The sequence below is a fragment of the Argiope bruennichi genome, chromosome 11 (genome assembly GCF_947563725.1).
Source record: "Argiope bruennichi chromosome 11, qqArgBrue1.1, whole genome shotgun sequence".
In the NCBI taxonomy this organism is placed as follows: domain Eukaryota; kingdom Metazoa; phylum Arthropoda; class Arachnida; order Araneae; family Araneidae; genus Argiope; species Argiope bruennichi.
In genome coordinates this window covers 28,930,409-28,953,245 of record NC_079161.1, presented here as the reverse complement: position 1 = coordinate 28,953,245, position 22,837 = coordinate 28,930,409, and positions in this window count along the sequence as shown.

Here is a 22,837-nt window from a genome sequence, read left to right as displayed (position 1 = left end):
AAATAATCATATAAAAATGCTTCAAAATGTTACGTAAGATTTTATTTATTCATTCGTGATTATTACAAATTTAAAACCGCAAATTTTGTAATCCGCACATTTTGCGGTTACTGACACTGATTATTTGTGGTTTTGGTCTAATTGCTTGCCCTTTATGAATCAATGAAACTTCGGCGGTTAAAATTTTGGCATCATTTAGAGATAAATCTAGAAATGATACTTTATAGAAAGGAAGGTCAAATCGTCATACTGTGTATTTCATAACTTGGGGGAAAAGAAAGAGCAGATTCCATTGATAATAGGCAGAGAAAATAATAAAATAGTTTGTAGTTTAAATAAAATTCGTTTTTTTTTTCTTTTAATGCATTCTTTAAAATTTTTTCTTAAAGTTTTCTTTTTGTAAATTTAATATGACAGTCAAAATAAACATTGTTTACGAATTTCACGTATAGTAGCCGTGTATTAAATATTAATAATTGTCAAGCATACAGAAGGCCAATGCATCGCGTAAAGTAAAATAGTTTAAAGAATCGGAATATGTAAATAATATGTAAGTATGTAATGTATGTAATATGTACGGAGTATGTAATATGTATGATAATTTGTTTCTATTTTTTTACTAATTATTAATTGCTTTTACATCATCTTAAATTGCAATAAATTATCTTTTTAAAGATAATAATTTTATTTCGATTCATTTTTTCCTAATTTTTAACATTAACTATTTAAAATACATTTTAAATGTAATTTGAAAAAAATAAATTCAAATCAATGTATTGTTTCATCACGTAAGAAAATTATTGATATTCCACTGCATGGTAACAATGAATTTTTGGCTCTGTATCTTTAGCTTTTAATACGTCTCTTTTTTATATACACTTATATTTTGTGCCAATGGTTATTACTGGTTTTTAATAAATTAAAACATTTATTTAATAAAATTTAAAATACTAATATTCCATGTCATTTTAAAATTTAGGTAAATTAATAACTTCGACGTTTTTCCATGATTTCTTTCGAAAATATTTTTAATGTTTTTTTTCATTTTAATAATTCTTTTTTAATTTAATGCGTAGCAACTAAATTCAAATCAATTTATTGTTTCATCATGTACGAAAATTATTAATATTCCTTTGCATGGCAACGAGAGTTTCAAATTCTCTATTTTTAACTTTTAATATTTGTCTATTTTTATATTTATATTTTTATGGCAATGGTTTTTACTGGTTTAAAATGAATTGTGACATTTATTTAGTAAGATTTAAAAAATTTAAAATATTAACATTTCATGTCGTCATGAAATCTCTGTAAATTAAAAATAATGCAAGACTTAGATGTTTTTAGATATATATATTTATATTCTTATGGCAACGGTTATTATTAGTTTTAAAAGAATTGTATATTTATTTAATAAGATTTTAAAAAATTCAAACATTAAAATTCCATGTCAAAATTTTGATCAATTAAAAATAAGATAAGACATAGAAATTTATTTGTGATTTCTTTAGAAAAAGTTATCTCACAGAAACTATTTATACAAAATATTTCATTTCAAACAAAATATTTCATTTTTTTTTCTATAATTTTAATAATTCTTTCAACAATTAGAAACATTATTACATTTTTTTTTTCATTTTTAAGAACATGAATACATAAGAACTGTTATCAGAATACATCAGAGAAAAACACTAAAAATTTAAAAGCAGATACATTAACGTTTTCTATCAGAAAAAAAAAATTAAAGATTTGGTTTATTTTCATGTATTTTATGAATGAAAAATTAGTTATTTAATTAATTGCCCCAAAATGTTCCTTAAAATCTATCTTAAATTTCTATAACTTTTGAGTATTTCTGTAATAAATATTAATAACTTGTGTGGGAATTTAGCTAACGGCAATTTTTAAAATAATCGTTTGGTTCAATCGATATTTTCATTTTTATTTTAAAAAATAATTTCAGACGATAATTATATCGTGTGTATTATCATATTTTATACAAATGTAGTTTTTACATTTAGATAATAAGTATTTAAATTCCAATAAAAGCCGGGTATATCACCTTGTGTTATATGATTAAAGTAATTTAATGATTTATGAAAGACTGCACATTTATTATTTTTAATAGCACATTAAAACGTTCATTCTAAGAAAAATATTTTTTTAATTAATAAAATAAACAACAGTCAATAAAACTGTATCGAAATAAAATTCATTATTTTAGTAAAAGTTGGCTAATTGAATTTAAAAAGTTAAATTAATCGAATGTTTTATGTGCCACGCATATAATGATATTAAAATTACTATAATATATTATTGTTATATAATTCTTATTATTGATAATATATCTTTTTTTTACAAAATTTTTCTTTTTTTCCAATGAAAATAAAAGAATAGTTTTTACTTTAAAAATTATTAGGAATCTATCTGTTATATGTAAAATAAAGAATATGTTTTATTTTTGTTTATACTTTTCAAATCCTGAAGATGCTGTATATGTAATTATTAAAGAAATTAACTTTTGATTAACATGATTAAAATATTTTTTTATTTCTATGAAAAGTTAAAATTATTAGTTAGAAATATTTTCTAGTATATTAGCTATAAATAATTGTATTAAAATATCTTTGTTTTCATGCAGGTTACAAGCTTCGCCACTTGCTTTGATTAACATCTGACAAATCCAGGTAAATTTATGTTTAGAAAATTGTTGCCAGTAAAATAGATTAATTTCTTAGTATATGGAAATTATTCAGATATATACATAGTATTTACTTTAGTAACTTAGATAATTATTTGTTATACATTTATAATTCAACAATTTCGTTTTAGTAACTTAGGTTGTCATTTGTTATTCATTTGTAATTCAACTATGTCATTTTATTGTGATGGTTTCGCCATTTTATGTTAAATTGAACCTGAATGAAACAAAGGAAGCTTCTTGGTAACATTATCAAATTTGATTTTCGAAAAATTTAAACTATCCCATACGTCAGGAAAATGAGAACAATATTATTTTTGTTTATTCCTCAAGAAAGAAATAAAATATCTCATCATTTTTGAAATTTTTTTTAATGATGTTTATATTCCATGCTTATAGTAAGACTACATAGCCTTTCACATTTAAACATCTATTATGTGCCATAAAAAAAGAACGGGTACCACATAATTTATGCAGCCCATATATAGCTTTTTACGACTAATTATTTTTTATTCTTTCATTTAAAATCAGAGATAGAGGGCGCCAGTTATATTTGTCAATTTCAATTTTTTTTTATTTGAAGTATAAAAATAGAGCATTATGAAAAAAATGCGTTTAAATTATTGTTCCAGGAACGTTAGACATGTTAGTCCAAATACATAGTTAGTATTAATGAAAAATAGCGCAGGAAAATAGATTCTCGCTAATGTTCCGTTTGTATTGAATACACGTCTCTAATTTTAGAGTAAAATCAACATTATTCGAATAAAGAACCATCTAGATTAAGTGTAAAGAGTTCTATAAATCTGAGGATTAATTAGTATCGAAAAAGATTCGTTTATTAGTTCAGTTTAAATTTTACTTCCTAAAACTGAGCAGCTTTTATCTTTCTTAAGAAACTACACATCCTGTAAATCCTGATGAATTAGAAAGCTTTAGAATTTTTAAAGAACTAGGATTAAGATCTTGAATCGTATTTGCCAGTAAAATGAAACATCCGACTCATCTATTTCGAATTAACTTATTAACAAGCTAAATCTTGTACGTACATGTCGCCGAAGTCTCTTTGTTGAAAGCAGTTACAGTTAAACGATCTCACTGATGAATTTCGATTTGCCAAACGATAATTATTCTTTAATGCAAAACTGATCTGTAGGGAAATAAAGAGCATTATGTTACTGAATTTTCCTTTCGTTTTTGAATTAATAGTCAGCGGCTTTTTTTGAGAGCTACGATCTACAACTTAATAAAGAATCTTGTGTTTGGTGACATGTGTTTTTAATATATTTTAGTTAATAGATAATTAACACAAAAAAATAAAATAATAAAAATCATTTTGAAGTAAAATAATTTAATTAAACTTTAAAAAATGGCTATATTAACCCTGTATGGCGAATTTATTTTAATTTTGAACAAAAATTATGTTAAGTAATGTAAATAAATGTAGGAATTCCAGAAAATATATTTTTGAACATCGTTTATATTTTAAATGGATTAATTAAAGTTGCAGTTGTGTAGTGTAACTTTTTAAATATTTTTTCAAATGAAGATTTAAAGATTCAAATGAGTTTAATATTTTAGGTTACAGATTTTTCCCGATTGCTTCAGATATGATACATTTTTAACTTCTTGACGCACGAATTATATGCAAATCATATTTAATACATCGTGTTGTTATTTCGATCCATATATGAGTATAAAATACGCAAAAACATGAGACAGTTAACTATATCCATGTTTAAGTATGTTAAATTTGTCTTTAAAATGAATTGAACCTTATGCTTAGTTATAGACTTAATCCTCAAAATAATAAAGTGGGGTCAATTTAAACCCCATCATAATATTTTGCAACATTTTTGGGGGAAGGACAGTTGAAAGATATATACTAAAATTAATTGGTTAAATTCTTCTATGATATTCACTTTCATAATTTTGAGAACTTAGTAACTTCTCCGTTTTTGTTTATTATTATTTTTATTTATTTATTTTTAATAGTATCTAAAAGAGCAAGCAGTATGTATTTCTTTAGATCAATAAATGGTTCTAAATATTTGCAGGAATGAAAAAATGTAGGAAGTTTACTTTTAAAAACATGCGTACACTTGTATTTCATTTATTGACTGCCAAAACAATAAATAAAGTAGAGCTGAAAGAAAGTGTAAAGCAATAAGATCGTGATTTTTAAAAAAATGATTTTTATTTATTTAAAATTTGGATTATTTTAAATCACCCTAATACTGTGAAAATTATATTTTGTTCTTTTATTAAAAGTTGATTATCAATGTTATATTTGTATACAAGCCACCTTTGACGAAAGCCGGTTCGCCAGTATTAATGCTCGCTATAATTTTTTATTAATTATTTTATATAATTGTCTCGTTATAGTTTCTTCACAAAAACATTTTATGCTTCAATTTTTGATTGTCATATTATTCACTCATAGTATTATGGAAATCTTAAACTATTCTGCTGATTGTATTATATATCTCCCTAATTTTCTGCCATCTCCCGTGCAATTTCAAATTAAAATTAAGTGATTTTTTTACTGAAACTCATGTGAGTACCTACTGAAAACAGAGTCATTCGGCTTTAAATGTTATGTGCGCTACAGAATAATTTTCATAATTTCCGTAATATTTCAAGAACTATTCAATAAAAATTATTCATTATAAAATTATTTTTTACTATTACTTTCAAAGGATTTAAATGATGTCGATAATATTTTATTTTGTTTCTATCTATAAATATACTTTAAAAAATCATGAAGTCTAAATTTTGTAGAGTTCTTCGGAATATTCTACGAAATATTCTGGAAACTTCAATTTTTAAATAAATAATGAACAAGTTTCTATCTTCTGCGCTCAAAAATCACTCCGAGGTGAACATTCCAGACTCCTAAGGCACACATGTACCAAATTTCTAGCTGTAGGTCGAGCGGTCTGGCTGTAAAGCTCCAATACACACACGCACACACACACACACACACACACACATACACACACACACACACACACACGCATACACACACACACACACACATCTTTATTACACATATATAATTTATATTTAGATCTATTCTCCGGTGTAAACATTATAAATTCCTTTGGGATCAGTATTACGCCGTCTTAACCTTTTGGGTAATATTTTGGGATTAATACCCCGTCGAGTAAAAATTAAAATTCCTCTTCTTTCGATATGATATGTTATTTCTAACCTATGGAGTAGAATCAGATTTTTTAAAAATTTGAATACTAATTATTTCAAATATAAATTTCTAAAACTAAAGCAGTAGGAATGTATTACAGTTTACATAAGAATGTATTACAGGCTGTAGCTGGACAGTAAAGCTGTGTGATATTAACTGTGAGGTTATTCAGCTTGCTTCCATAGCAAGATCCCCTTTGACGATCATTTGTCGCTTACTCTTTGAAGACAGCTTTGCAGCTTGTGAACACGTGATTAACCTTTGATGGTGACCGCCACCTCAGTGGTGCAGGTGGTTTTGCTCTTAAAGGGGTTTTCTTAGGGATTTGCACTTAAGGGTCTTGGCTTTCGTTGTGAAACCCCTTTCCTATCCTTCACCTTAAGCAACTGTCAGGCATTCGGGATTATTCCTACGGTAATCCGACTCTATAACCGCTCTTAACAAGGAAAAGAAAATTGCCACAAGCACTTTCGAGAAGTCTCTTGTCTTTTAATATTTTTAGTTGCCCATGCCATTGCTGAATCAAACAAAGTATGTTATTTACATGGGTTGGGGAGGGAATAGAACTTTTTCAATTAAAAAGGGAATTAGAATAGTAAATTTCAAATATTAAAACTATAGGGATGTATTGCAGGTTACGTGCTATGGTTGAGTTTGCTAAGTTTTGATCTTCCTTTTTTTTCGAGTACCAAATGGTTTAACTAAAAATATTTTTTTCAATGGTTCGATTGTCATTTAGTCTCAGCAGATGTCTTACCCATTTAATTTTCTGTATTTCTGTAATTTAATAATACACAGCTCTTTAAACAGTTTGTACCTTTCCGAGTATTATTGACTTAGAAAGAATAAATGTCGTTCTGGTTATAATCCTCCTCATATATAATTTATTTAACACGCTGGGGTGGTCTCAAAAAATTCTCTCCCATACTCATAAAGTGTCACCCTTGTGAACACTTTATATGACATTGGCGTAGAATAATTAAAAAATATTGACTGTTGGCGTGAATTTAGCATTATGACTGAATCTTTCGTGCCATCTTTGGCGAATTTTTTGGCGGTTAATATTATCCAAAAACAAAAATTATGTTTTTGGCACGTTTTTCCCAACCGATTGAAACAAAAATTTGATGAAAAACTGTACTTGTTGTTACAAAAATCTCATACTAAATTAGACATATTTAAATTATTTTTGTTGTTTTTTATATATCACGGTTACATGTTTCTGAAACTACAGACCGACAGACAATGAACACATTGTTGGATTTGTCACAAAATTTGATAGTTGTCTTTACTATAAACTGCGCACAGAATTTTATCTATCCAGTTGTCTTCGTTTTATAGTTATTATTATTATTCTTTTTTTAAACTTTTATCCGAACAGCCGGGCAGACAGATTTTCTCTGAACGGATTTTGCTCAAAATTTTATATAAATCTACAAATTTGGAGCTAAAACCGTATACCAAATTTCATCCTTTCTTTCTCAAAACGTTTTTGAGTTATTTTTGTCACAGAGACGGACGGAAGGACAATTTTCAAAAATGCGTTTTACTTGCTCAGGGAAGTCTAAAACGTGGAGATTCGTCAAAATCTCGCGTTCGATTTTTTTTTTTTCCACTATTACGATAGTTTCTCTGTAGTACGTACATGAGAAAGTAAAAAGCGGCATAGATGGACTAATCTTTTGCTCCCCCCCGTAAGATGGGGTGGTTTCATCGGTATGCCGTTGGCCATTCGTGGAACCATTTCCCTCTTGTGACCAGGGATGAATAGTGCAGCAATGGATATAAGGGAAACTGATGAAAGTGCATGAATGCTTCAGCTATCAATCTCACAGGTTAATAATAACGGGTTCATTTCACATTAGAGATACATATATGGGTTGTAAACGGGAGATAAACTTATAAATATGAGAATCCCAAAAATTGGAAGAGGCGAACAAATTATTTAAAGGTTCTAGCTTGTGTTCTCTAACCGTCCAGTAGAAAATTCCTTTCCTCAAAGAAAATTTTACATCATGTAAAAATAAAGTAGCTCTAAGGAAACCGCTTAGATAGTTTGCACAGTTTTTTTCTTTTTTTTTTTTTTCTTTTTTCAGCATATAAAATATTTTCGAACAGAATATTCGAAAAAGTAAGAAAGATAAAATAACTTGATATTTAGTTATAACTAGTTACATATAGTTAGTTACAACTAGTTACTAGTTATAACTAGTTTCAATAAACCATGATAATTTCCTTCTAATTTTAGAATCTCTTTTTATGTGCATGTATTTAATGCCGCAATAATTTATAAATAAATAATTGCGTGATAAATGCCAGTCCAAATATAATAAAGTGTCAGATTAAATGTAAATAATACAATGACAAGAAAACTCTATGTAATATTGTCACTTAAAGTGAATAGGAACGGGCGCAAAATAATTTTTAATAAATATGGACCATTTTGGTATTCTTGCAACTTTACGATTTAAAGAGAAATTTAGTAAACTAGCCGCCTTTAGCGACCAGCTTGTTCGTCAAGATAGTTGATATTTTTTAGGTTATTAAACCATTAATATGCAATGTATTTATTAAAATTTCCATTTATTTGATACGGTTTAAAAATTTGACTTTAACTGAATCATTTTGCAACAAATTATTGTGGGTACAAATTAAAAGTGTGTATATTTTGAAATATAAGCGGAAGCGAAAATCCTATTTCGGAATTGATAAAAAAAATATAATTTTTTTTTATCTTAATTTTAACATTGGAAAAAGAACGCCATTATATAGAATCTATATAATGGCCAGCTATCCATATTATAGATGGATGAGTTTGAATTTCATAGCCTTAAAAAAAAAAACTGAAGTGAGCATTGCTCTGAAAAAGATTTTTTCAAACCTAACTTAGCCTAACATTAAAAGCATTGTAAAATTGTAAATTAAATTTGCAGACTTTATTAAAAGAAAAGAAAAAAACTGCATAGAAATGAATTCGATATCATTAAAAATACAGTTTTTTTTGGTTTTCAGATAATGTAGAAACCTTTTTGGGAAATCAATAGTTTCCAGTAGGTAAGTCATAACGGGTATCCATAGTGATGGGTAAGCCTATTTTCGCTTTCGATTATTAAATTTTCTTATTTATTTCTTAATTTTTTTACATCTTCTGACTGAAAGAAGTGTTGGACATGGCGAACAATATTTGTAATATAATAATTTTATTTATTTAGAGAAGCGTTGAATTAAGTGTATCTGTAAAAACGCTGAATAAAGCAGTCTGCTGAAACTTTTCGTTCATCGATATGTTTACATTTCATTGCTGCCAATCCTTAATAAATAATAAGAAAGATACATTTTCCTGTTTTCGAAATTTATTTCAAAATTCAATACAAATCTACAATAATCTTAAAGTAAGGCTTAAATGACAAATTTCTATTATTTGTTGAATGTATTCCGTTTTCATGTAACAAGATCCCAAAAAATCGGATTTGTAAAAGTGCGACAAAATTCACAAAAACCACAAGAATGAATTGCTTTGACTACCAATATTTTCTCTATTATACTTCGAGAAAGTATGAAGGAAAGGAAACAAGAATTTTATGCTGCTTAATCCCGTTGGTATTTCCTCTGTGTTCTTTTTTATTTGCCTAGATCAATTTTAATTCAACCTCAGCTTACTCCATAGATATTCTAGCGCCCTTCTATCTATACATTTGCTTCAACGGATTAACTCAAGCATTTCCTTTTATAAACCATAGAAAATCTTGAAAATTCTTTACCAGAAACGACCTACCACACTTACACCTATCAAAGATCCACACACGATATTTTATTACTTTTTTTATTTACAGATTGGTTTTTGTTATTACAATTTTTTTTCCCTTCACTTCATATCGCTGGACCCTGACGGATAAACTGACCTCTTATAGAACTGAAAGAATCGTGATTCTCAACTTAAGCTTCATGCTCGTCACTCCGAACGATATTTTCGACGACACTCTTAAAAGAATATTTTTATAGCACAGAAGGAGGAGGGAGGAGAACTTGACAGACGATCACAGGGGTGGTTTGCTGGTCTCGCAAATGACCCCTCAATCTGCAAATCCACCCCACCCCACCACCTACCCCGCAGCCACCAATCAAGTTTTTCAATTGACAAGTCCGAAAAATCGTCTGCACCCCCGATCGGACTTTTCCAGGTGCAGGCGAAACGACCCCCATTCCAGCCCCTCAAGAGGGTAGGGCATTTCCCGTCCCCCGTCCGACAACAAAGGCCCTCCTTTCCCAACGTCGGTGACAAGCATAGGTGACAATGGGACCTGGGGCAATGTCGTAGCAAAGAGGGGACCCCTAAAAATCGTCTGAATAGGCACTCCTAGAACTCTTTCCCCTCGTCCTCCCCGTCGAGTTGCTTACCTGAGGATCCCTCGTTTCCTTTGCGCAAACGACTTTTATTTTATTTTATTTTTCCTTTTTTTTATTTTTTATTATTAAATGGGATATATTTTTTCCCCCTAGTAAATACGGAAGATCATGGTACCCCACTGGAATTTGACTTGATTTATTCTGAAAGCTATTGCACAACGACTATGAAGAGATTGGTCTTGAAATCCATGTTTAAAAAGGGCTATTTATTGTAAAGATTTTATATTTATTTCTTTATTTTTTTTATTCCTCTGAAAAAAATAGTATTTTATATTTGAAAGTAGAGGTATCGGTTTATTTAAAACACTAAACACACCATAACCAGTCAAATGACCGATTATGAACTTTTGCATCGAAAAAGCGCATATCATTTTATTGCTTTTGCACGTTTCACTTCATGATTTTTTCTAAGAATTATATACATTTAATGTTCCATTATTTTTTTATTTGTATTTTGTTTATTTTGAATAATACTTGCCGCATACCTTTGTCTACCACAACCGGTCATTTAATCGGGAGAATAATTTATTGCTTTATAAGGTTATCGGATCTGAAATTATGACGCAATGCGTATTCAACGTATTGTATTCAGTTAGTTTCACTTTGATTTAGCTGGCATAAAAGCTTGGATTTTGCACAAGCAAACACGACAAACGAAAATATCTCGAGACAAGATTTTTTTTACTCCAGTTAGCAGTAGAATTTGTCGCCGCTTTTCGAGAAACCCGTGAACAACCAAAAGAAAGAACGATCGAACATCGATGCCTAGATCCATTACAGATTCTTATTAAGGTAAGACGTGTCAAACGGGATGTTGTAACGAAAATAAAACCATCAAAATTTGTTCTAAATGTGAAAAATATGAGCGAAAAACATGCAATGGAAACACCTTATATATGTAAAAAAAAAAAAAAAAAAAATGCGATAAGCAATGAATGAAAAATTTTTATTCTTTGTGTTTGTAATACATAAAAATTGACAATATACAGTTTTGTTTAATTATAATGAAATTAATTTGTTTATTTCCTTTCTAACATTCATATTTCATACATTCAATCATGAGTCATTAAAGTTCGGTCATTTGACCGGCTATGGTAAAAATAGATATGTATTAAGAGTTGGTATGTTTAGTGTTGAAAATATAACATTTCACGCATTTAATGTGTTGCGGTAATAACACAGAGCATCATAAATTCGAATTTATACTGTTAAAACTATTTTCTTTATATATAAAGATTATAAAAAAAAAATCAGCTGAAGTAGTCTACCCGTAACTTCTCACGTATTCTCTAATAAAGGTGTTACCCCCCCCCTCCCACCCGCTTATTCTTACATATCAATAATGGGCCTTAAGCAAGGCGTGAGCATTATGAATGTTCAATATTTATTTTCAGATATCAGTATTTGAAAGTAAAGAAAACTAGTATTTGTGTATTCACGGCATGACCCTGACCGGTATATATACGCAAAAATCGACCTTTCGTGTGAATCTAGCGTTTTTACTGAATCTAGCTTTCGATTTTTTTTTCTGATTAATCTTTACAACGCAGTTAATACATAAGTACCAGAAAACCGAATACATATTTTGAATTTTCTTGCCAATTGCAACGAAAATTGAACTCAGAACTACAATTGAAGTCATAAGTTCAAATACCAAATTTCATTCATTTGAGCCACTGCGTTATCGTGTTTACGTAAGTGCAGAAATATTGATTGGTAGAATCTCAACCTCTAGATAGATTTGGTTCCAAATATAATACAAATACAGACTTTATATACTGAATCTAATTCCAGATTTTATTCATCTAGCACATCTAGTTTTTTAGTTATCGTGTTACCTTGTATTCAGACAAGCGGACAGACAGACTTCCTCTGAGTCGATTTCATTAAAAAATTTATTAGAAATCTACAAATTTGGTGCAAAGATCTTATACCAAATTCCATCGGCTTAGCTTAATCCTTTTTCAGTTTTCGGATTCTCCGGCAACAAGATAAAACATCAAACAAACATAATTTTTTTTAAAAAATGTGTTTTTCGGATTCAAAGAAATTTGAAACGTGGCGATTCATCAAGAACTAGTTCAAATTCTTTAACAAATACAATATTTTTCTTTTTCTATTTCTTTCGTTGCAGTGATTTTAAGCTTATAATATATCTAAAATGATTTTATATAACTTTATTTCTAAAATAAAATTTGTGTTTTTTAAATGAATTACGAAAGTATTTCAGTTTGCCAATTTATACCGTAAAATCAAGCTGTATGGGTGTATATATACGTGGATATTCTGAAATTAATTACTATATAAAGAATTTTAATGCAAGATGAATATTGTTACAGATTATAGATATTTCTGACAAAAATTTTATCGAGAATAATTTTTTTTCATAAAATTCACAACATAATTTTTTTTATACTCTTTATTATAATGCCCTTTAATTGTTGTTACAGTGTTATACTTGACTTTTTCATAAGTTGATGCGATTTTTCCATAAAATTCTTTGTCATAAAAAAAAGAAGAAGAAAAACCTTTTCTGATATATCTTATGAAACTATATTTTCATAGAATCAATTTCAGTGATTGATTTGTAGATAAACTTTAGAAGAAAAAAATAATTAATTAAGTGAAATACAAAGAGTTTATAAGATTGAATCAAAAACCAAAATTTTATACTCAAATAGATAATACGAATCACTCAACATATTCCGTTTTCATTGATATTGGTTAAGTTTTATAAATTTGAAGTTTCACTTCTCTCAAAGTAAAAACAAAATGAATTTGGTTCTTTTTTTCCCTAAACAAGGATTCTGGTATTTCTAATTTTAGATTTTATATCTCTAGTTATATATCTAGTTTTATATCTAATCTTATAAATACTTCTTTGCTTTACCCATTTGTAATAAAATTATCACTTTAAAAAGTTTGGTTAAATCCGAGAGTTTTAGTTTTTTAAGCAATCCCCTAAGATTAAAAATAGAATCTTTCAAATATTCCTTTGAAACCGATCAGCATCCTCGCATCATACGCTCATGTTTACTAAACCATTTCAATGAGACATTGATTGATTAATTGATTTGTTAGACTGGAATCTCAGTTTTGAAGCGAGACTAGAGCTAAAGGGAATAGAATTGGTTAATTTAATTTATGATCCGCTGTTCAGTATGGAACTGAGATTCTAAAAAAGTTGATTAATACCAAACTCTTTGGTTCTGTATATAATCTCCTCAGATTAGCGGATAATCTTTTTACAAAACCGTATTAAACCGTTTAATCTCCTCGCATTATTTATACATGTTTACTAAATCCTTAAAAAAATCAGATACCTATCTTGATTGATTTTTCATCGATAGATTTGATCGACTTACAAGTTACATTTCAAAGCATTACTATGGTTATAGGGGCAGGAAATTCGGGATTAGAGAGATGACTGAAATAAAACTTCGAACTTTCGCATGGCACCCTTTTCATCGAACTTTTGAGTTAAAACAGCTCCCCTCCCATCACATCATGAAGAATAAAATATATTAACCATGTCTGTTTGAATCAACTACTCTCTCTCTCTCTCGACTCAATTGAATCCTCTCTAGTCGATTTTTTTACAATAACCGTGACCGGACATCTAATGTTCTAGACAAGCACGGGAGGTCGACTAATTTAGCTACCGCCAAGATTCTTGAATATTCTAGGTCCTTCAATTTTATTTCCAAGGCCAGGTCGTTGATCCGGAATCTATATAAAATCCGTTAGAGCTATCTGTAAAACTCCCTTCTCTGCCTGGGAAGTAATTGGCCAGGGGAATAATATTACAAATTCATAACAATATATAAATTAAAGTCGATAAAAAATATTTGATTTTGAATGTTTGGAAGAGAAAATGCGCTCCGAGGGTTGCCTTGCTTAAGTGTCCGTAGATGATTTTATCTGGTCCCGGTCTTAGTTGTGATATTTAGTCGCCGAATTTCTTCGCATCTTGTAATATCTCATAATTTAAGGAAAGCAAAAAAAAAATCTTTGTGGGTAAAATCAATATTGGTGAAAATGATTTTGTACAATATCTGTCAACACGACTCTTCTTGGAACCACAGAATGTTTTTTTTTTTTCCATTGACTTGCACTGTGTGTGTGTGTGTGTGTGTGTGTGTGTGTGTGTGTGTGTGTGTGTGTGTGTGTGTGTGTGTGTGTGTGTGTGTGTTTAGATGGACTTCTGTGACCAAACAACGCTCTTCATTTTATTTCTTGTACTTGAGCGACCTTGACCCGACCTTCTGTCGCCATTTCAAAAATTTTGAAACAATTCCAAAGTCAGCAGTTTATATTTTAACACTAAAGACATTTGTTGCTTGGCTTTATTATGCACGTTTTCTCAGATGGTCAACTTCTTAGCAAGAACATCAAACCTTACACTTAATACAGAATAAATATATAACCGATAACAAACCGATTAACATCAGCAAGTCATTTATGCATATTAAAAAAAGAATTATTTCAAAATTCAAAAAAAAAAAAAAAAAATCCACAATTAAGGAAACACATTGAAAGATACCATTTTCACAGGAATATATATATATATATATATATATATATATATATATATATATATATATATATATATATATATATATATATATATATATATCTTTTCCTAATTTTTATCTTAACTTGGTCCATATTAAATTCATTTTAAAATGTTCTCTAATTTCCTGATCCAATCTTCACTTTTTACTTAATTAATTGTACATGTGCCTTTTCACATGCTCTGAGTGAAAAAATAAAAATCCCTAATGCTTACAACATTCTTTTAAAGATACCTAAAATTCACTTGCCTAAATATACTTGTCTAAGATATCCCTATCAAAATTTCATAGTAAAAACACCAAAGGGAAAATTTTCAGTCTCTTTTGCTCTTGTGTCGCGATGTAGACTGACGTATTTTTTACCACTTATTCTTAGCACTTAAATTGTACTTCCCGTGGTGAAATAAATCGAAGTTTTAAAATTTTAAAAGTTACTTCTATTCGATCACTCAACTGCTAAAATATGTTTATATATTTATGTATAGTAAATTTTTGCCTTATTTTTATATAATGAATTTGAACTTATTTTCTATGGTATAATATAGTACCTCATAGTGAAGCTTGGGATGCATAAAACTCTGTGACGGATATCGAGTTGAAACGATAGAGGAGAAAAAGAATATCGTTTAATAGAGAGTAGTAATAATGATGATGTGAAAAGACTTGCAAAATATCATTTAATAAGCAACATTAAGGTGTATGTACACACTTGAAACTTCGAAAATCGTTCAAAATATCGAATATTTTTTTTATTGCTTAATAATGTTGTCTGATCCTTTAGCTTTCAAACGATATCAAGATGTTGTCAATATTCGAAATATTTCTCTAGTTATAGTTATTTTTCTTGAGATGCTTCCATTAAAAACTCTACTTACGGTGTTTTTAAAACTCATTTTATGAAGAATGATATTTTCCCACTATGTTGCTTCATTCAAACAATCATAACTCAACAAGAAATGAACCAAATACAGTTATTTATATATCAAAATAATCTGTATGAAATAGCGGATGTTTTGTGTCTCAATCAAAGTTATATTTATAGAAATAAATTTTTTATAGCTATTTAAAAGTTAAAATGACAGAAAAAATCTCGCTTTTTCTATTCATTGTTGATGAAATAATTGTTTAAAAAAAAACTATATATTTTTATAACTTGATTGAGGCAGACAACATGAAGATCAATATTAGGCATCATTTCCAACTAGAATTATGTGTCTGTACAAATTAGAATTTAAGATATCATGTTTCAAAAAACAGGCTAATTAGCTCATTAAATATTAATTAATTAATGAATAATCAGTGTAATATGGTTTTTTCTCACTGAAATGAGTTTAAACATGTATTAATGACCTACTGTGAAAAAACTGGATTTTTAAAGTTGAAATTAAAAAAAAAATTGTCAAGTGTGTACGTACACCTTAATTCAAACAATTAAATGCATAAGAAAGAAGGACAAATACACATGCTCCATTTTGTAATTTTCATTTTGATTAACTGAAATGTGTATTTAACCCTTTAAAGGGCCATTTTTTTCTAGTCATATTATGTTAAAATATTTTTAGGCTTGAAATTAGAATAAGAAAAGGGATTCATTTAGCTTATTAGATAAATTTAATCTGATTCATTAATTAATTTGGTTAATTAATAATTAAGTGGCAAATCAAGACACATCATTTTGTCTGAGATAAAGAACTGAAGCATCAAAGTTTCTGACTTACTAAAAAAATTTGTCAGAATTTATGCCAACTTACATAATTTCATACAAAGATTGATAAATTTGGTGGGAATCATACTTCTTACGGCCCTAGAAAGGGTTAAGAAAACACTTACAAAAAAATTTTATTTTGATGAACTGAAATGCTTACATCAGAAAAGATTTGCAAAAATCTTTAAAAAAAATATTTAAAATATTATGTTTCTGTCTTATCAGTTGACTTGAAAAACGTGTATGCTTCGGTCGAATTTCGAATATCCTTATGCCCCACATAGACATACTGAAAGGCACGAAGGATACAGAATGAAAATTACAAAGGGAAAAGATGCCACCAGCGGCTTTCTTGAATCTTCTTATTCCATCTGTATTCAGAAACGCATTCCAGATCTAAAATCGTTGTAAAGCAATTCTTCACAGATACCTTCCTGCCTTCCCTATTCAAAAGTTTTGACACCGCGCTTTGTTGATAAGGCTTCAATAATGATCTGGTGGAGAAGCCCCCCTTTTCAGTTCAATCCGTTTTCCCGCTGGTCTGCTGTATAGTTCAAACAATACCTTTTACAACAAAAATTGCTGGACCTCTCTTTTCCTATTGGTCAGAAGCATGTGAAAGTTTCAGTTAAGGGTATGGCAAAAATTTGTCTATATAGAAAATTCGATTTCGGCCATTTCACCTTTTTGCTCTTCCTTCGAGCAGCAATGGTGCTCCTGAGCAAGTTGCACTGTTCCAAAATTTTGGTCGAACTTTTCCCCATTTTTGATTGTGCTCTTTCAATTTTGACTTGTGAATGAATATATTTGCTGATATGGGATTTATTCTTAAAAAAGGATTAATGGATTAATTCTCAAAATATTCTTGGATTGGACTGTTAATATTCAGTTGTGCATCGTTATTCACATGTAAAAATGATTACAAATGGTGTAAAAGAACGTTTCATCAGTCAGAAAAATTCTGGAAAGATAAAGCAATGCAAAATGTGATGTGGAAATTAAAAATGGAGCTGCTTTTGCAAGTGATGATCGTGGATATGAAATGTATCCAAAATGTGATTTTGTAACTTTCTACAATTTAAACCAACTCTTAGTAACAAAGATAACAATGATGGAAAGATGAGCCAAGAGGTGCTAAATCTAATGAATATGAATCTGGATATGAGACAATGAAGACGAGGAGCATCACAAAATTAGAGCAAAAACTATTAGATGTAATGGATACGAATCTGGTTCATTTGTGGATGAAGATGAGGAATATCACAAAATTAGAGCAAAAAATATTTGATGCAATGGATATGAGTCTACTTAGTTTGTGAATGAATATGAAGAGCGTCACAACATTAGAGCAAAAAACTATTTAATACAATGGATTTGAATTTAGTTAATTTGTGAATGAAGATGAAGAGCGTCACAACATTAGAGCAAAATATATTAGATACAAGGGATATGAGTGTACTTAGTTTGTGAATGAAGATGAAGAGCGTTACAACATTTGCATCAAATATTTTTTGCTCTATGAATTTGAATTTGGTTGATTTGTGAATGAAGATGAAGAGCGTCACAACATTTGCATCAAATATTTTTTGCTCTATGGATTTGAATTTGGTTGATTTGTGAATGAAGATGAAGAGCGTCACAACATTAGAGCAAAAAATATTTCATGTAATGGATTTGAATTTGGTTAATTTATGAATGAAGATGAAGAGCGTCACAACATTAGAGCAAAAAATATTTCATGCAATGGATTTGAATTTGGTTAATTTGTGAATAAACATGATGAGCAACACAAAATTAGAGCTATCATCCTGAATTAATACCTGCTATTATGCTGAAGATATTCAGAAAATTACCATAGGTAGTATAAAGATAATTATTTGATTCTTCAAATACATTAATATTTATTATACGATATATGAAGTATCACAACTTAATATTATTTTTTTATTTTGTTTTAAGAATATTTAACTTTTATAGCTTTTCCAGTAATTTTTTTTTTTCCATTTATTTCCATAGATTTACCTGACTTTGGGTGAAAAAAAATACAAATGTTCTAAATTCATAAAATTCATCTTGAATGCCCCTAATTCGGAAAATCCGATAACAGATCTATAGAAGAATTTATTATATATAAAAATATATAAGACAGACATAGAAGTAAATCCATAGAAATGAATGTAAAAAATTCTGGGAAAAGTTAAAATTGTATTAAAATAATTAATGCAAATACGTTAATTAAACGTATTAATTGTTAGATTAAAAAATGTTCACTAAGCACTTTGTAAAAAAACACTATGTAACTAATTTTATAAATTCAATAAATAATTTATTTTCTATTAGATTCTTTCTTAAATTGTTCTAAGATGGAATGGCTGTGCTAACTTAGCAAATCGAGCCAAGATAACTCATAATTTTTTTTTATATGAGAGAACTTTTACAAAGTTGAAAATGGACAAATGGAATTATTTTTGCGATCAAAAATTTTTAAAAACTTATGTTAATAATATAACTGATTCGTACTTTAAAATAGTTAAAAATAATTAATATTTTTAAACTCTGAACAAAATTATGAATTAGGAAAAAATATATTTTATATATTAAAACCATTACCAACATTTGAAATGATATTAAAGGGCAAAAATGCCCATTACCAACATTTGAAAAGATATTAAAAGGTATAAATGCCCATACCAACATTTGAAAAAATATTAAATAGTAAATGCCCATTAACAACATTTGAAAAGATATTAAAAGGTAGAAATTCCATTACCAATAGTTGGAAAAATATTGAAAAGAATAAAGGTCCATTACCAAAATTTTAAAAGATATTAAAGGGCATAAATACCTCTTACAAAATCAATAAAATTTTAAAATCCTCTAACAAAACATAAAAGTGTAGTTAATTCGATACCACACTAATTTTTCGACGAAAATCAAGTAAATCAATGTAAAGGCTATAGGAAAAATAACTAAAAATTGAATTTAAATAAATAAATAAAAATGAGTTCACATAAATTAATTAAAAACATTCATCGTTAACTTATAATTCTTTTACTAAAAATAAAAACTGCATTATATAACTAATTTTATAAATTCACTAACAGAGCTACGCTCCTTGACTACCTGCAGTGACTTTATAGTGAAAAAAATTTAATTATTAAGAGCGGTCGATAAAAGTGTTATTTTTTGGCTTAATTATTATTTACGCTATTTTATTTATTTTAGTTCCAGCAGCATTGCATTAAAGTTAAACGAATTATCGAAAAAAATGACTATAAACTCATATGGTAGATATTAAAGTAAGTCTTGTTTAATATTTTTCTTAAAAATTTTGTGTAAAAGCATGGCCAATTTTGATTTATTTTTCCATGGCAAGAGAGAGAAGATAAAAACTGATTGTAAAAGAAAATTAGGAGCGTGTCTGTGCGTTCGTGTGTGTGCGTTCGTGTGTGTGTGTGTGTGTGTGCGCGTGTGCGTGCGTGCGTGTGCGTGTGTGTGTGTGTGTGTGTGTGCATGCGTACTGCACTAAGCCTTTTTTAAACGAGCATTTTTTTAAAAAAGCATTTTTATTAAAAACTGTTTTTATTAATATTTTTAAATATTGATAAATCAAATTAATATTGATATCATTTATTTTATTTTTAATAATGAAATTCCCTCTTTACTTTATTTTTAATAACTAGTGAAGTAAAATTATCTTTCAGAGATTTTCAAATATCGTTTGATTTAATCTGTATTTAAAAAATTTTTTATGCAACCGATATTTATAAGTCTAAATATGGTTATAAGAGCTTCAAATTTTACTCATTTATCCTGAAGCAAAAGAAATATTGCAATGTAGCTTTCATGACAATTAATTGATTATTAATTAAAAATAGTAACAGTCATAATTATCAGCTATGCGTTCCAGATGGTATTGGTATTTCGATTTAATAAAATAGATTATTTTTCTTTATTACTACAAGAAAAAAAATTATACCAAAATTTTTAAATAGATTTTTTTTTAAATTGTTTTTAAGGGAAAAATATTTTTATCATCTGTGATATCTATTACATAATTATTGCAAATATGACAGAATACATGAATTGATTAATATAAACTGTTTTAAATATATATATATATACAAATTGTCGATTTTTAATTTTTTTTTTTTTCGAATTTTTATCGATTTTTGTTGGAAACAGTGCCTTTAGTTAATTTCCGACAAAAAAAAAATAATCCAATATATTTTTATTAATAATCATTAATTTATTTTCAATGACATTCAAAGTTTACTTTGTATTTATTATTAATCTTTCTTTATTTTTTTTTAATTAGGCATTGTTTATGCATTTGAAAAGATTAAATACGTGGTCTCAGCTGCTGTATGCCTTCTACCGTATCTTTTGACTTCCCTTGAGAATTGTGATAGTTACTGCAGGGATTCTGTATTCAGGTACTGAATACCAGGTTGTCTACCCAATAGCAAAAAAGCCCATTCTTCCAATTAACCCTTAAGGTAAAATCGCCTGCCCCGTGCTTGAAGAATAGTCCTGGAGAAATTTTAATGGTCACCAGATTGGTCTTCTCCACCCAGTGAGCAAGGGCATGTGTAAAATAACACCTGCTTTTCGGGAAGATATCTTCCGGGGAGGTTTTCACAGAATTCGAAAATTTAACAATGAGACCATATGGAAATGTCTTAGACGTTTCTTTTACTGCTGAAATTATTTATGACTTTTTAACTAATGGTCAGGTCTCAGTAAGTTTCACACTAGACTTGAAAGGGTTCAAACTTCAAAAATAATTGACACTTTTGCTTAAGTTAAATTTATGATGACAAATGACAATCCCGCACAGGTACGATTGCAGCAGAGACACACAGAAATGAATGATTGATTCTGTAAAATGCAGACCACAAGGTAAGTCGAAACGCGATTGAATTTTAGACCACACGCATTGACTGAGGTTTATGGGTATGCATATTTAGCAAGTTATTATGAAGGGGTTCTTAAGCCATGGACTAGAATCAGGAAAGAATAATTTTTGTATAATATTTAAAAATAAATATGTTTTCAAAATTCTGTTACATTGCTAAGTAAAAATAGACCAGAAGAATGCTTCAGTTTGGAGAACAGAAGCACTTTATTAATTTCAAAAATTCAATTTATTAAAAATTAAATTAAAATTAAAATGCAAGAGAATTATATTTAAACAAAAAGTGGAAACAAAAATTAATTTGTTACATTTAAGTTTTGATAAATAATACAAAATTAATAAATATAGTAATACTTATTATCATAATCAAAGCAACTAATAAAACTAATAGTAATAATTTCAATGAATAAATAAGTAATTTTAATAAATAAATAACACACAACAGTTTGAATACTCTATAATAATAATAATAATATGAGTAGAATTTTGTGCAGTTGATCAATTATTTTTTATTTGAACATAATATAATTCCAGACCCCTTGTCAGAATCGAACAAAATTTCGTACACATATTTCTTAGCATCTAAAAAGATTGATTGTGCTATTAAAAAATTTCTGAAGAGCTCTGGAAGTGATAAAATTGGATGGTGAAATGATTTTTTTTTGTATTTTTCCGCTATTATTTTAGAACATATTGCACAGAAAATATTTTTTTAAAATCATTTTTACATCGTGTATTTATGGCGCATTATTTTAAAGAAGCTATAATATATATTTTTAGCTATATAGAGAATGTAAGACGCATTTAAAAAAAAAGACGAAATAATATCTTCTTGTAATGTAGTATTTTCGTACATGTAGACACTAATTTTTTTCTTTGGTACCTTGAATTTCATAATGAAATAATGTTAAAATATAATCTGTAATTCGTATTTATTTTGTTAACTTCAAATGAAAATTGAAACTAATAAAAAATTTTTTCTGTTTTCGAATTAGTTGCGTTAATTAAATAATCCGTAACTTGTGTTCAGCGTGTTTCTCTTTAAAGTCGCAATGTTTTCAATAAAAAAAAATAATAAAAATTCTCATTTTTTGAAAAAGCATCGAACAGGTTGAATATGAATTTCGATTCTTATTTTAAGCTTTTATTATACAACTCATGTATTCAATTCATTGTAATGTTTGTTTAATGTGAATTTCATGTGAAATCAAGTATATATCATTGCCATTCTAAGATATATCGGATAATAGGTTCGAATTTCTTGCATAATTTTTCTAAAAGTTGGTAATAAAAAGTAAAAAGTAAAAAAAAAAAAAAAAAAAAATGAGGA